The sequence below is a fragment of the Chiloscyllium plagiosum genome, unplaced genomic scaffold, assembly GCF_037043375.1.
Source record: "Chiloscyllium plagiosum isolate Xiang-an unplaced genomic scaffold, Cpla_swu_hap1 HiC_scaffold_10, whole genome shotgun sequence".
NCBI classification, from domain to species: Eukaryota; Metazoa; Chordata; class Chondrichthyes; order Orectolobiformes; family Hemiscylliidae; genus Chiloscyllium; species Chiloscyllium plagiosum.
In genome coordinates, this window is record NW_028270148.1 from 59,062,081 (window position 1) to 59,075,955 (window position 13,875).

Below are 13,875 nucleotides of genomic sequence, written 5' to 3' on the forward strand. Positions count from 1 at the left end.
GCATGGGGCAGGCCTTGGTAAGATAAAAGAATGGATGTATATTCTAGGATGAAACCAGAGTTCCAGGCCCCTAGAGCAGACACCTCAAAGTGGTCGCTGTTAAGCAAGCAATTGAGAGCCAGTCGCAGCATTTCAAGGTGATAAAGCCAATTAATATGATAGCTCTGATTGGTCAAATCTTTGGAAAATTCCAGAAGGTAACCAGGAGGGTATAAGAACCCAGCCTGGCAGGACTCAATGTGCCTTCACTCTGCAGCCTACCTAGAGGCATGTCAGAGTAAGAGTGAGAGGGGAACAGACTGAACAATTCATCAAGGAGAAAGTGAGGACTGCAGACGCTGGAGATTGGAGTCAAGAGTGTGGTGCTGGAAAAGCACAGCAGGTCAGACAGCATCCGAGGAGCAGAAGAATGACATTTTGGGTAAATGCCCTTCATCAGGAATGAGGCTTGTAAGTCAAGGGAGTGGAGAGATAAATGGGAGAGGCAGTGGGGCTGCGGAGGAAGGTAGCTGTGTGTGTAATAGGTGGATGAAGATGGGGGTGAAGGTGATAGGTCAGAGAGAAGAGTGGAGCAGATAGGTGAGAAGGAAGATGGACAGGTAATACAGGTCATGAGGGTGGTGCCGAGTTGGAAGAGTGGATGTAGGATAAGGTGAGGTGAGGGGAAATGAGAACTGGCGAAATCCACATTGATCTGGTGTGATTGCAAGTTCCCAAGGCAGAAGATGAGGCGTTCTTCCTCCAGGCATCAGGTGGTTAGGTGGGAGGAGGCCCAGGATCGACATGTCCTTGGTGGAGCGGGAGATTCAACAGCCCAGCAAATTTCATCAGCAATTTATCAGCCCAGCAAAGTTAGGAGTATCTGGGAAGTACTTTAACTTTCTAAAGAATCAGATAATTATCAATCATATTGATTAGTGTAAAATTTAACTCTTAATCTTTGTTATCTTCAAATAAAGTTGCAACATGGTTCACTGACTGTGGACTGGTGCTGTGTGGTCCTTTCTTCATACATGTTAAAGGTATCTGGGTAAATCAACATTGTGCATACTGGTTGAGGAGTCTGCAGGGTCTCAAACACCCTGTTCCAGAGAACGAAAGTTTTCCATAATTGACCCCATTTGTGAGGTTTCGGGATTAAGCTGGTTACTTTAGGATGCAATAATGCTATATTTTAAAACCTTTTTCAGATATTTAATGCTCACAGGTTCATCTTATGGAAAGAAAGCTGGTACCTTGGCCATCACTATCCATAGCTGCAGACAACGATCTACAGGCTAAGTGCATATTGGTACAATAACAGACCTCCTGAGTGATCTGCAAAACGTCACCATCACTTACAGGCTACAGATCAGCAATCCTGCTTTTAAAAGCTCTTTGTGATAAGCTCATTTCAAGTTACATTAATCAAATACAGTAGGTTACCACTCAAAGTAATATTTTCCAAAGCAAAATATTATTTGAAAGTGCTTTTGAAAATGTTATCCAATTGTGCTTGTTCAAAGTGCATTTTATATTTGACAATTTGCAAATTGGTTTGAACTGAAACTTGATGCAGAAAAAGTATTTTAAAAATGAGTATCATTTTATTGCAATTCACAATTAGAGTACTGATCACAGCCAAATTAGAATATTGATGAATCGTTAAGACATTTGAGTGCTATTTTGATTCAGTTCAATTGTCTTCATTATAATTTTGGGCATTGTTTATTTTTGCAGGAAAATAAATGTCCTGGTTGGAGGAGCCATATAACCTGTTCAGTATGAAGTTTGAGAAGGCCAGGAAATCAGGCAGGAATTCTTTGTGACAAATTCTGATTTGATTTCCACTGAAAGCAATTGTATAGCCACCACAAAAACATTCTTACGCCTGCATATGAGAAAGTTTCATTAAAACCTAAATCCTGTGTAAGTGAAAAAGATTACATTGAGAATTCCTGTGTGCTGAGATTCCCCATGTAATATAGATGAAAACTAACAAATAGATTTGACCGTTTTAGGAAAATAAAATATGCATTTTTGTATTTTTCACTTCTGCAATAATCATAAATTATACTCAGATTTGAACTTTGCAAGACAAGGGCAGATATAAAGAATCAAGTTCATTTGTACTGCAAGTGAACTAAGCATTCTGAGTGGTAATTTTGCAAACTCGGAGGTTTAACAAAAAAGTACAAAATCAATTAGTTTTAATCTGTCCATTTTACCAGGGTGGCAAGAACTAGTTATGATATATGCGAAAATATGGTCTGCAGACAAGGCCATACAACTGTGAGAGGCCTAAGTACAATACAGATCATTGATATTGTCTCCTCCTTTCATGTTGCCTCAATGAACATTTACAAATGTTAGTTGAGAATGGACACATTATTGTTCATCAGTGTAAGCATTGTTAGTTTTGCTGTGGTGACTGAGAAACTCAAAAAATCATTCCCATTTTCCTGACATTAGTTACAAATTTGAGAGTTCAAGTGCCCACTTGACAGAGTACTCCATAAGGCGGCTGTCATTGTCGGAGAAACAATGGTGAGTCTTCACCACTGTCATATGACTTTACCAAGTGGACTGGACGCTGGATTAAACTGCAAATCAAAACATCAGGGAAAGGCGACATCTCATTAGATTCGCTGCACCATCTTGTTCCATTGGCGAAATAATACCAGTTCGCATGCTCCTCAATGATCGGAAATGGTAATTTGCCCAAATCTTGAGTAAAGCAATAGCAATTGCTGAAAGCCTAGAAATCTGGCAGATGTCCCCAGGACCATAGACCCACTATTTTGCCCTGGAATAACTCATTCTTTTAAGAATGAGTTATTATCATAACCTCATCCCTGCCTCAAGAGCAGTCTGACTTCAGACTACAAAATGATTGCTGTGAAAAGATTGCTACTATCGTCATGACCTACAAGGCTAATTTTCATCACAAACTTGAGATTGAAGCTGCTTTCATACAGTTTTGATTAGCCTATGACACTGTGTGGAAGTGATTCTTGGTACAAAGTACTTAAACATTGCTAAAAGAACACCAGAAATTGAAGCATTTTGTCTACCACACACACATCATTTAGTATTCAAGTTCCAAAGCTGGTAATGTCAAGTATGCAGACTCTACATGACAATATCATGCAGACCATATCAAACAACTATTCACAGCTGGGTGCTCGCTGACTGTGTTCAACCAGGTCATGCTTGCAAATCTCAGAAAAGTATATCCACCAATGTGGTTCTGCCTTTGGAAATCTGTTGTCAAATAATCAGAACTATGCTAAGAGTTACAAAAGAAATCAATTTAAGATAATCAGTCAGGCCTGCAGTGTGATGCAATTGCAGGTGCTAGAAGCTACATGCAAAACTATTTGAGACCCTATCTTCATGGCAACATCTTGACCAATAGAATCTACCTGCCCAGTCTGGGAATGAAAATTGACAGTTAACTGCTCTTGTTACATTTCCATGCTATTTGTGGGTTACATTTCCATGCTATTTGTGGCTGAACCAATTAGCACCTTATCTTCATTTTGTATAACATGGTGTCTCTTCCATGAAATTAAATTCTTGCATCCTTGCTCTGATGATTGTATGACAAAAAGCTTAAACCTCTAGTCTTATTTCAGCAGATTCTCATTGTACCCTCTACTTCAACTACTCAGACATTTCTGATTAACAAAACAATGAAGGTCTATCTATAAGACACACTAAACGACCCATGAATACTCAATGGTCTCCAATAAGGCAATACCCTGGCACTAACTCTTTTGAACATCATGTCTACCATATCAGGAAAATGTATATACATCAACAATATCATGTTGAAAATTCAGGCAAAATCTTTCCAACATAAGCTGTGATAAACTGTCAGAAATGACTAATATTTCCACAAGTGGACACTGTAACCAAACCCAGTAAATTCTATTTTGTCAGTATCTTGGATTGAAAATTGCAATGCTGAAAATGTGTTGCTGGAAAAGCGCAGCAGGTCAGGCAGCATCCAAGGAGCAGGAGAATCGACGTTTCAGGCATGAGCCCTTCTTCAGGAATTAGTAGAGGAGAAGAGAGCTTCTTCAAGGAAGGCATCCTTGCAAGAGGATTCGCAGTAAGTTAAAATCTTCGAGGAGAAAGTGAGGATTGCAGATGCTGGAGATCAGAGCTGAAAATAGGTTGCTGGAAAAGCGCAGCAGGTCAGGCAGCATCCAAGGAGCAGGAGCAGCTTCTTCAGGGCTCATGCTCGAAACGTCGATTCTCCTGCTCCTTGGATGCTGCCTGACCTGCTGCGCTTTTCCAGCAACACATTTTCAGCTCTGATCTCCAGCATCTGCAGTCCTCAATTTCTCCTTGAAAATTGCAATGTACATGTACTGTAAAGGTCACCTTCTACAGAAGAAAAGTGTGGTATAACCCATTTCCTACCTAACTTGGAGTTTTCCTTGACTACTCCTTAACTTACAATCATCACCACTGAAAGAAAGACTGCTGAAAAGATACAAATGCAGACTCCGAAGCCTCATCAACAAAAGAAAATACTCCCCACTTCTTTTGTTACTCTGGTTTTCTCAGCAACTCAGTGCTGTACATCTATGTGAGCCTCATGTTGTCACAGTAAACCAATTCTCACACAACAGTTGCAATGTCTTATGAGGCAGCAATAAGACGACAATCCAATCAACCTTATTATCATTAGATACATAAACCAGTGAACTTCAATAATCAATGACCCGCAAAATTGCCCAATTGTTCTTAACCAGATGTTACAAATGCCATAACCTAGACACCAAGCTGATAACTTTAAAAAATGTACTATTAACACTATGACTTTGGCAAGATAAAGCTAAACAATAAGTTAATTGGATTAATATCTATGATCTAAACCCAATCTTCTCTGATCATAACCCCCACTCATACACAGACAGACTGGAGGACAGACATAGTGAAGGTATCAATTTAAAATAAATTTAAAAATGTAATTTGTTAGTTCACTTAAACAGTTTCAAATGATGAATGCCAAACCTTTATTCAATCCTTGGATAATAACTTATTTTCAAGCATGTAATTGTACATCTAATTCTGAACTTACTGGTGAGTCAAACAGTTTCAGATGCATTTACTTACTTAGAGATTGGGATTCTTTTTGTTACAACAATTCAACAACTGGATATAAAAATAAAAAGAGTGCTACACAGAGTAGCCAGTCCTGAAGCTTGCAAAACCACTCTGCACCAGCCAAAACCTGTCAGAACTGGTTTTCTTCATCCTTTTCTTTTTATCAACCATTTCTACAGCTGGCTGGTTGGCATCAATCCTCCCTTAGTTGATCACCTCAATATCCAATCAGCTGCCAACAATGAGTATGGCAACATTCAATGTTAAATCACCTAAAGTGTTCTTTAGATTGGTAATTAAGTTGCAATCTTGTCTTCAAGTTGTTATCTTGCATGTCAGTTCCTAACAGCAAACACCTTTGTTTATTTTCTTCTATTTTAAAACACACAGCTGTTCAGGATTTAACTGATTCTAAACTCAAATCATGTTTCAACCAGAGAAAAAGAAAAAGGGTGGCACGGTAGCACAGTGGTTAGCACTGCTGCTTCACAGCGCCAGAGACCCGGGTTCAATTCCCACCTCAGGCGACTCTCTGTGTGGAGTTTGCACATTCTCCCCGTGTCTGCGTGGGTTTCCTCCGGGTGCTCCGGTTTCCTCCCACAATCCAAAAATGTGCAGGGGTTAGGTGAATTGGCCATGCTAAATTGCCCGTAGTGTTTGAGAAAGGGGTAAATGTAGGAGAATGGGTCTGGGTGGGTTACGCTTCGGCGGGTCGGTGCGGACTTGTTGGGCCGAAGGGCCTGTTTCCACACTGTAAGTAATCTAATCTAATCTAAAAGCCTACGGCCATACTAGTCTGAAAAAAAACGCCCGATCTCGTCTGATCTGGGAAGCTAAGCAGACTCAGGCCTGGTTAGTACTTGGATGGGGAGACCGCCTGGGAATACCAGGTGCAGTAGGCCTGTCTCCCACCTGCACACACACACCATGGGTGCTGGGGATAAAATAAGCACTACCGCACTTAGGTGGTAGTGTGGGGGTTAAATTGTTTAAAAAAATAAAAAAATAAAAAATAAACCAGGGATTAACTACCGCACTTAGTGGTAGTGTGGGGGTTAAATTGTTAAGAAAAAAATAAATAAATAAATAAACAGGGACCCTCTGCCCCAGAGGTGGCCGAAAGGTGCTAAAAAAAAAAGAAAAATAGTGAGGGTCTCCATGCTGGCAAAATGAAAGACCAGATGACCCAGTACAACCCATGGACAAAACCAACGTCATCTACAAAATTCCATGCAAGGACTGCCACAAACACTAGTAGGACAAACAGGAAGAAAGTCAGCCACCAGGATACACGAAAACCAGCTAGCCACAAAAAGACACGACTCTCTCTCCCTCGTAACCTACACTCGGATGAAAAAAAAACACCATTTCGACTGGGACAACACATCTATCCTGGGACAGGCTAAGCAAAGACATGCCAGAGAATTCTTAGAGGCCTGGCACTCCAACCACAATGCCATAAACAAACACATAGATCATGCCATCTATCAACCCCTCAGAAAACGAACAGGAAATTACAATCACCACAAACCCCAGGAACCCCATCCAGGACAAACATATAAATAGAAAGCAGGAGACAACAGCTTTGCTTCACTTGGAGGTCGCCACTGATGATGTAACCTAGCCAGGTAATGAAACGTCTGGATATCAAACCTACAGCTCAGCGAGCAAAGCTACTCCCTAAACCTCAACCTGAGCTACAAACCTTCACAAACCTTGCTAAAGTACATTAATAAGTCTAAATTCTGATAAGGTCAGCCATTTATTGTAGCCTCAATCACTCCTCCACAATCTGAATAATTGAAGCACTGGCTTTTATGCTTATCCTCCATCCCATACACCTCAGTCCACAACATCCTATCTGGGTGCCAATAACATCAGTTAGCATTATGGCTGTTGATGTCCCAAACCTGAAAATATGTGACAGACACCTCTCAGCCACACCAGCTGTAATGCCTCACAAAGACATTGCCTCCAAATGCCAGGGGTCTTCTGTGCTCATGCTTGTATAGCACAGGACATCTACCCTTTCTGACACTGTAGCCAGGTTTTGCACAACACCACAGTACATGTCTGCCAGCTTCATCTAGACAGATCTGGTGGAGATGGAGAGGATGCCTCTGGCCACATAGTGAGAGGAGAAACAGTCTTCAGGGCGGGCATGTGACTGTACAGCAGAGTGCTATGTCAACATCACACCTACAGCATGTGCCAGCTGCTTATGCATTGAATATACAACACCTGCTTCAACTAAATAGTTGCATCTGAAGGTCAAAGGAGAAGAGTCCTAAGTAGGGTCAAGGAGGAATGATAGACAGTTAAATGTATTGGTATTGCCTCACCATGGTCTTAACAGACCATAGGGCTGCTGTCTCATTAGAGAGATGATTGATGGTAATTTTACCTGAAGGTCACCATACCTTTGGCAAGGGGAGAGGTTGGAAAAGAGAGTCCTTCATGATAACATCAGCCAGTGCAGGAATTGAACAAAAGCTGTCATTATCACACTGTTTCCCAAGCCAAACATCCAGCCAACTGAGCTAAACTAAGCCCCTCAGTCAGATGTATGGCCATGTTTAGTCAAGGGGCTCTTTGAACAACACTTCTAAGGTTTGGGTAGTCAGGTAGGGTCTTGGCCTGATCCATATATTTGCAGCCGAGGAATTATGCCATAGTTACTCCTGCAGGTCAAGTGTAACCATTCCAAGGGTCACAAACTGATGAGTTGTGGAGATGTTAGCCAAGAGGTGGACCATGTTCAGTCAGGGCTGAATACAGAAACATGGAAAATGTGAGGAGAAGGAGTTGGCCATTTAGCCCTTTGAGCCATCTCTGCTGGCTGATCATTAAACTCAGCATGTTGTTCCCATTTTCTCCCCATACCCTTTGGTCCCTGTAACCCTACAAAATATATCTACCTCCATTAAAATATTCAATACTTGGCCTCAACCACTGTCTGTGGCAGAGAATCCCACAGGCTCACAGCTCTCTGAATGATGAAGTTTCCCTTCATCTCAGTCCAAAATGGCCTATCCTGTATCCTTAAACAGTGAGCCCTGGTTCTGGACTCCCTAGTCCTGTCGAATTATGATTGCGTTCAGAGGATCCCCTTCATTCTTCTAAACGCCAGTGAATATAGTCCTAAGTGATACAATGTCTTTTCATATGTCAGACCTGCCATCCAGGAATCAATCAGGGAAACCTTTGTTGTGCTGTCTCCAAAGTCAGAACTTCCTTCTTCAGGTAAGGCTACCAAAACTGTACACAATACTCCCGGTGTTGTTTCACTAAGGCTCTGTATGATTGCAGCTCCAGTACTTGAATCCTCTCCTTAAGAAGGCCAAAATACTATTCACCTTCTTCACCGCCTGGTGCAAATGCATGCTTACATTCAGTGACTGGTGAACAAGGAGCCCATGTGCACTTGATCCCCTTTATTAGTTACTTCCTTGAAAAATTCCAAAAGATTTGTCAAGCACGATTTTGTTTTTGTAAATCCAGCCTGACTTTATCTTACCATTTCCTGTTTTCTCAGTGGTCTGCTATTAAATCTTTTATAGTGGACTCTAGCATTTTCCCATTATCGACATTCAGGCTAACCAGCCTATAATTCTCTGTTTTCTCTCTATCACTATTTTTTAAATAGTGAAGTTAAATTATCTCCCCTCCAATCCACAGGAATTGTTTCAGAGTGAAAGATGACCATCAATGTGTGTACTATTTCTAGGGTCATTAAGTACTCTGGGATGCAAATTAGCAGGTCCTGTGTCTCCCAACATTTTCAGGTCATTTTTGGTGTCCTCTTTGTAAAGATTGAACCATAGCATGTGTTCAATTGGTCTATAATTTCTTTGTTCCCATTATAACCTGCTGTTTCTGATTGTAAGGGCTGTACATTTGCCTTTGCCTTTTCACGTGGAAGCTTTTACAATCAGTTTGTGTATTCCTCACTGGCTTCCTCTGAGAATCCATTTTCCCCCTTGTTATCAATTCCTCTGTCATCCTTTGCTGAATTCTAAACTGCTCCAATCCTCAAATGGGCTGCTGTTTTTGCCCATTCATATATGTACCTTCCCCTGGATCTAACATTGTCCTTTACTTCCCTTGTTAGCTCTGATCAGGCCACGTTTCCCCTTTTATTTACTTGCTGGACAAGAATGAGCAAATGTTATAATTGCTCCATGCTGTCTTTGCATGTTTGCCATTGCCTATCCACCATCATGGATTCTGGGTAATCCAAAATGGAGGTTGGGAAAAAGTTGTGGCTGTAAGAGCTGCTTCTTTTCCAGGAGCAATAATCATTGTTTTGTAAGCTGTTGCATTCTTTTGAGAACTTTGGGGGAGAAAAAGATCTAACCAACAGCACTTTTGAAAAGAAAGAAGTGAGACAAAGGCAGTGACCACATGATGGGAAATGCTGCCAGAGGAAGTGGTGGAGGCTGGTATAATTTCAAAGGTATCTGGATGGGCATGTGAATAGGAAGGGTTGAGGGGGATATGGGCCAAATGCTGACAAATAGAACTAGACTTATTTAGGAAAGCTGGTCAGGATGGATGAGTTGAACCAAAGGGTCTCTTTCCGTATTGTATATCTCAATGACTCTATGACTATCATCTATTTAGCTACTATTACGCAATTTATCATAGCCAGCTCGCATCTCATGCCATCATAATTTCCTTTATCAGGGTTCAGAACCCTCGTTTCAGAATCAACTATGTCACTCTTCAGCTTTTTGAATAATTATTTCATATTATGATCACTCTTCTCCAAGGGGTCTCATAACTAGATTGTCAACTATTTCTTTCTCATTACACAGCCTCCAATCTAGGATCTCTTGTTATGCACAGGAGGTCAGGTTAGTCCTGCATGTTTGGCCAAGAGCAGTCAGAGGCTTATGGTGGGTCAGTTCATGGAGTCCTTGGGACAGCAGACAACCAAAGTTTAGGGAAGAGCTTAATTTTACAGAATCACTGAGGGAATAGTGACAGTGACAGGGAACCACAGGACTGTGACCATAGAGTGAATGGACAGGGACATCGAGGAGATCTGGAAGTGGAGAGGGGCTCAAACAGATTAAGGGAACTCAGGTCTGTACATAGGGAGAGTGTAGGGCTAACAAGTGCATGAGAATTTCTGAAGTCATGATCTCTGTGGGTAAAGTGGGGATAGTAAGAGTTATTTAAAAGGGGCTCAACAGAAACTGTGGGAGGATGCAAAGCCATCAAGGCCACATGAACATCAACACAAAAGAGAATATGAATGATAGAGAACAATGCATGCATCGCGGAAAGAATCTGCAATTCAATCACATTGAAACAAAGCTGGAACCCTGCCATGTTGGCTCGAAATTGAGAGCCACCCTGTGCAATGTGGTTGGAGTAAATTCTTACAATTTTCCTTTGGGGATGGAATAAAACTTTTGGAATGTGAGATCTTGCTGGGGGGCTTTACAGTAATCATGTCTCCTCTGATTCAGTAATTCCATCCATCTGGTTTCAATTTGTACCTTATTTGTAGGTCATTCATTATCTAAAAATGTGTATCTTCTTTGTTTATTTAGAAGATGCATGTGCTGCTGGCTAGGCCTGCATTTATTTCCTCTCCCTAATTGCCCAGAGGGTAGTTAAATGTTAACAATATTACTGTGGGTTTGAAGTCACAAGGAAGCCAAACAACGTGAGGACATTAGATTTCCTTCCCTAAAGGACCTTAGAGACCCAGTTGGGTTTTTGCGACAACTGGCAGTCACTAAATGGTCACCTTTAGCCTGCAGTTCTGGATTATTAGTTCAGTAACATTATTACTATCCACTACCAACTTCAATTAAACATGATGGCATTCAGAAATCAAGAGCAAAACCTTGTGTGTAAATTGTCTTCTGGTCATGTCAACTAAGCAAATATAATCAGATAAACGCACATGAAAGCAGAATCCAAAGTTTCCATTTCAGAAGAATATTCCACAGTTCACACTGGATGGTAATGCATCATAAAATACTGCCGTATTCACATACTGACGTGTAAGCGTTTTTGGACAATTCTGTGATGTGGAAGGGAGTCTATTTTTTGAGAGCATGATCATATTGACTTACTAGCAGAATTATACCCACTGGTGTAACATAGATATTCAAAATACATTTGGATGAAGTTGCCTACTTCAGAGCTCAATATAGAGACGTGACCTGGAGTACCTTGAGAAGCCTCCATGGTACATTGTGTGAGGAGTTTGTTATCTTACTAACATTCCCCACAGATTGTCTGTTCACTCATTTAACATGGAGATGGCCATGGCTGGAGGCCTTATGGCCTTGATTTGATTCTGAAGACACCATGGAACGAAACAACAATTGCAATGTTGTCAATGATCCCTGCAAGAACAGCAATATTCAAATACTGCTGAACAGCTTTCAGAGGGAGAAGCAGCAGGAGAAGATCCACCGAAAGAAATGGAAGACAATATTGGGTCGACAGTCCTCACTGCCATTCTCTTCAACTGTTGTGGTTCTGTTCGCCGAGCTGGGAATTTGTGTTGCAGACATTTCGTCCCCTGTCTAGGTGATATCCCCAGTGCTTGGGAGCCTCCTGTGAAGCGCTTCTGTGATCTTTCCTTCACCATTTGTAGTGGTTTGAATCTGCCACTTCTGGTTGTCAGTTCCAGCTGTCCATTGCAGTGGTCGGTATATTGGGTCCAGGTCGATGTGCTTATTGATTGAATTTGTGGAGGAATGCCATGCCTCTAGGAATTCCCTGGCTGTTCTCTGTTTGGCTTTTCCTATAATAGAATCCCACAGATTCAATCAATAAGCACATCGACCTGGACCCAATATACCGACTACTGCAACGGACAGCTGGAACTGACAACCAGAAGCGGCAGATTCAAACCACTACAAATGCCGGAGGAAAGATCACAGAAGTGCTTCACAGGAGGCTCCCAAGCACAAATTGAAACCAGATGGATGGAATTACTGAATCAGAGGATGTCACCTAGACAGGGGACAAAACATCTGCAAAACAAATTCCCAACTCGGCGAATAGAACCACAACAACGAGCACCCGAGCTACAAATCTTCTCACAAACTTTGAATTATCTTCAACTGTCTGAGAAATAATACAGGGGAATGAAAAATTTCTTGGTCCATCAGCTCTGAACTGTGTCATCCGCTATACCGACCCAATATACCGACCACTGCAACGGACAGCTGGAACTGACAACCAGAAACGGCAGATTCAAACCACTACAAACCACTGAACTGTGTCATCCGCTACAGGATAAGTTGCACAGGATAAGAACTGGATTGTAATCTCATGGAACTGGAAAGCTGTTATTTTTAAACTGTGCCTTCTGGAGAGGATGAGCTTGGTTGCTGACAACACAACATGAAGATTTAAGAAGATCCTTCTCTAATCTGCCACATCACCTTTTGGATATGCAAAGATAGAAAGTTGAGTTAGAAGTATTGCTAGCTTTACCTGAGTGAAGTGAAAAGGTGACCTTGATCAATGATTCAGAAAAGGAAAGCCATTTAAGTATTGTGGCTAGTTTTGTTATTTTCTTTTAATTATCCCTTCACTATGTTTAAATGTCTATCTCTCCGTCTCTTGTGTGAATGTGAGCTGAAAGTAAATATTTTGGGTTTTAAGATTAAACATTAATCAGTTTACCTTATTTTTGTTCTCTCTGCTAAAGTTATAGTTAAGATAATGTTTAAAAATACAAAACCAGTATATGGAATTAGCTATTCACAAAGTCTGGATTTGTTATTCAGAAGACTGGTTACAAACTGTTGAATAACGATTGTGGTCCTGACAGTTTAATTTTATCATGTTGTGAATACAGAGGTAGGAAGACTTATTTGGTTTGGCTGTCTGTCTCCATGTCATAAGGACACCTTTCAAAACCTTCAGACTGATGTAGAATTAAATTGCAATGTTGCTCTTGCTTCCTCCTGAACCAGAGTAGAATGGATGATAAACCTCCTGAACATAAGGTTTTGATGCAAAGTTTGCTTCAGTGGAATCTTGCCATATAACCCATAAAGGAGAGCTGCATTATTATGACATGCAGGTCCCTTCACAGCTGACAAAAGAAGGATGTCCTGGCTCCTGATAATATTAAGATGAACAGCAATATTCTGAGGTTGATGATGAGGATCAAGACTGTGACTAAAAGGGCCATCTGAAACAAAATGACAGAGCAATGTATCACTGAGGCCCAGATGCCAGAGAGAACTTAATTGAAAGTTGCTTTCAGGATGAACGAGCTGAGTTTGGACATCTTTTAATCAGTTAACTCTCCACTGGCAAGAAGCCCTGCTTAGAGCAAAGGTCAAGTAGATCTTGTTACTTTTGCAATTTTGGAACATTTGTGTTGTTAAATGTTTTTTATCCATCTGATTGTACGCTTGATATTATCCCACTTTCAGTTATGTCCACCTTGCCTCCAGACCATGAGGGAAAAAGCAGTGTGCAATGAGATAATGCACTAAGATTGCATTGTGTTAAGGTTATTTGCTGTGAGGGTAAGTGGGTATATAAGTGTCCATTGTGCTTCTCACAGCTTTGCATGGCAGTGTGCTGCTTCAAAAAAGCTGATCCAACGAATGAACATTTATCTCCATGAATGTGCGTAATTTTCGCTGATTCCATTGTCTCTCTCATATGGTGAGTATAAGTTTTGAATAAAGTGCACTTTCTTTTGTTCACTGTATTTAGGTGGTGGTGGAACTGAAGGGCTTGGTACTGGCTTCTTTGAGGTGCAGAATTGCTAGGTGTTGC

The 13,875-nt window shown here is 41.1% G+C and overlaps 1 pseudogene; it reads left to right on the top strand.

Moving 5' to 3' along the window:
- The first annotated feature begins 5,878 nt into the window (after window positions 1–5,878).
- On the top strand, window positions 5,879–6,002 carry LOC122553286 (5S ribosomal RNA; annotated as a pseudogene).
- Window positions 6,003–13,875: the final 7,873 nt, after the last annotated feature.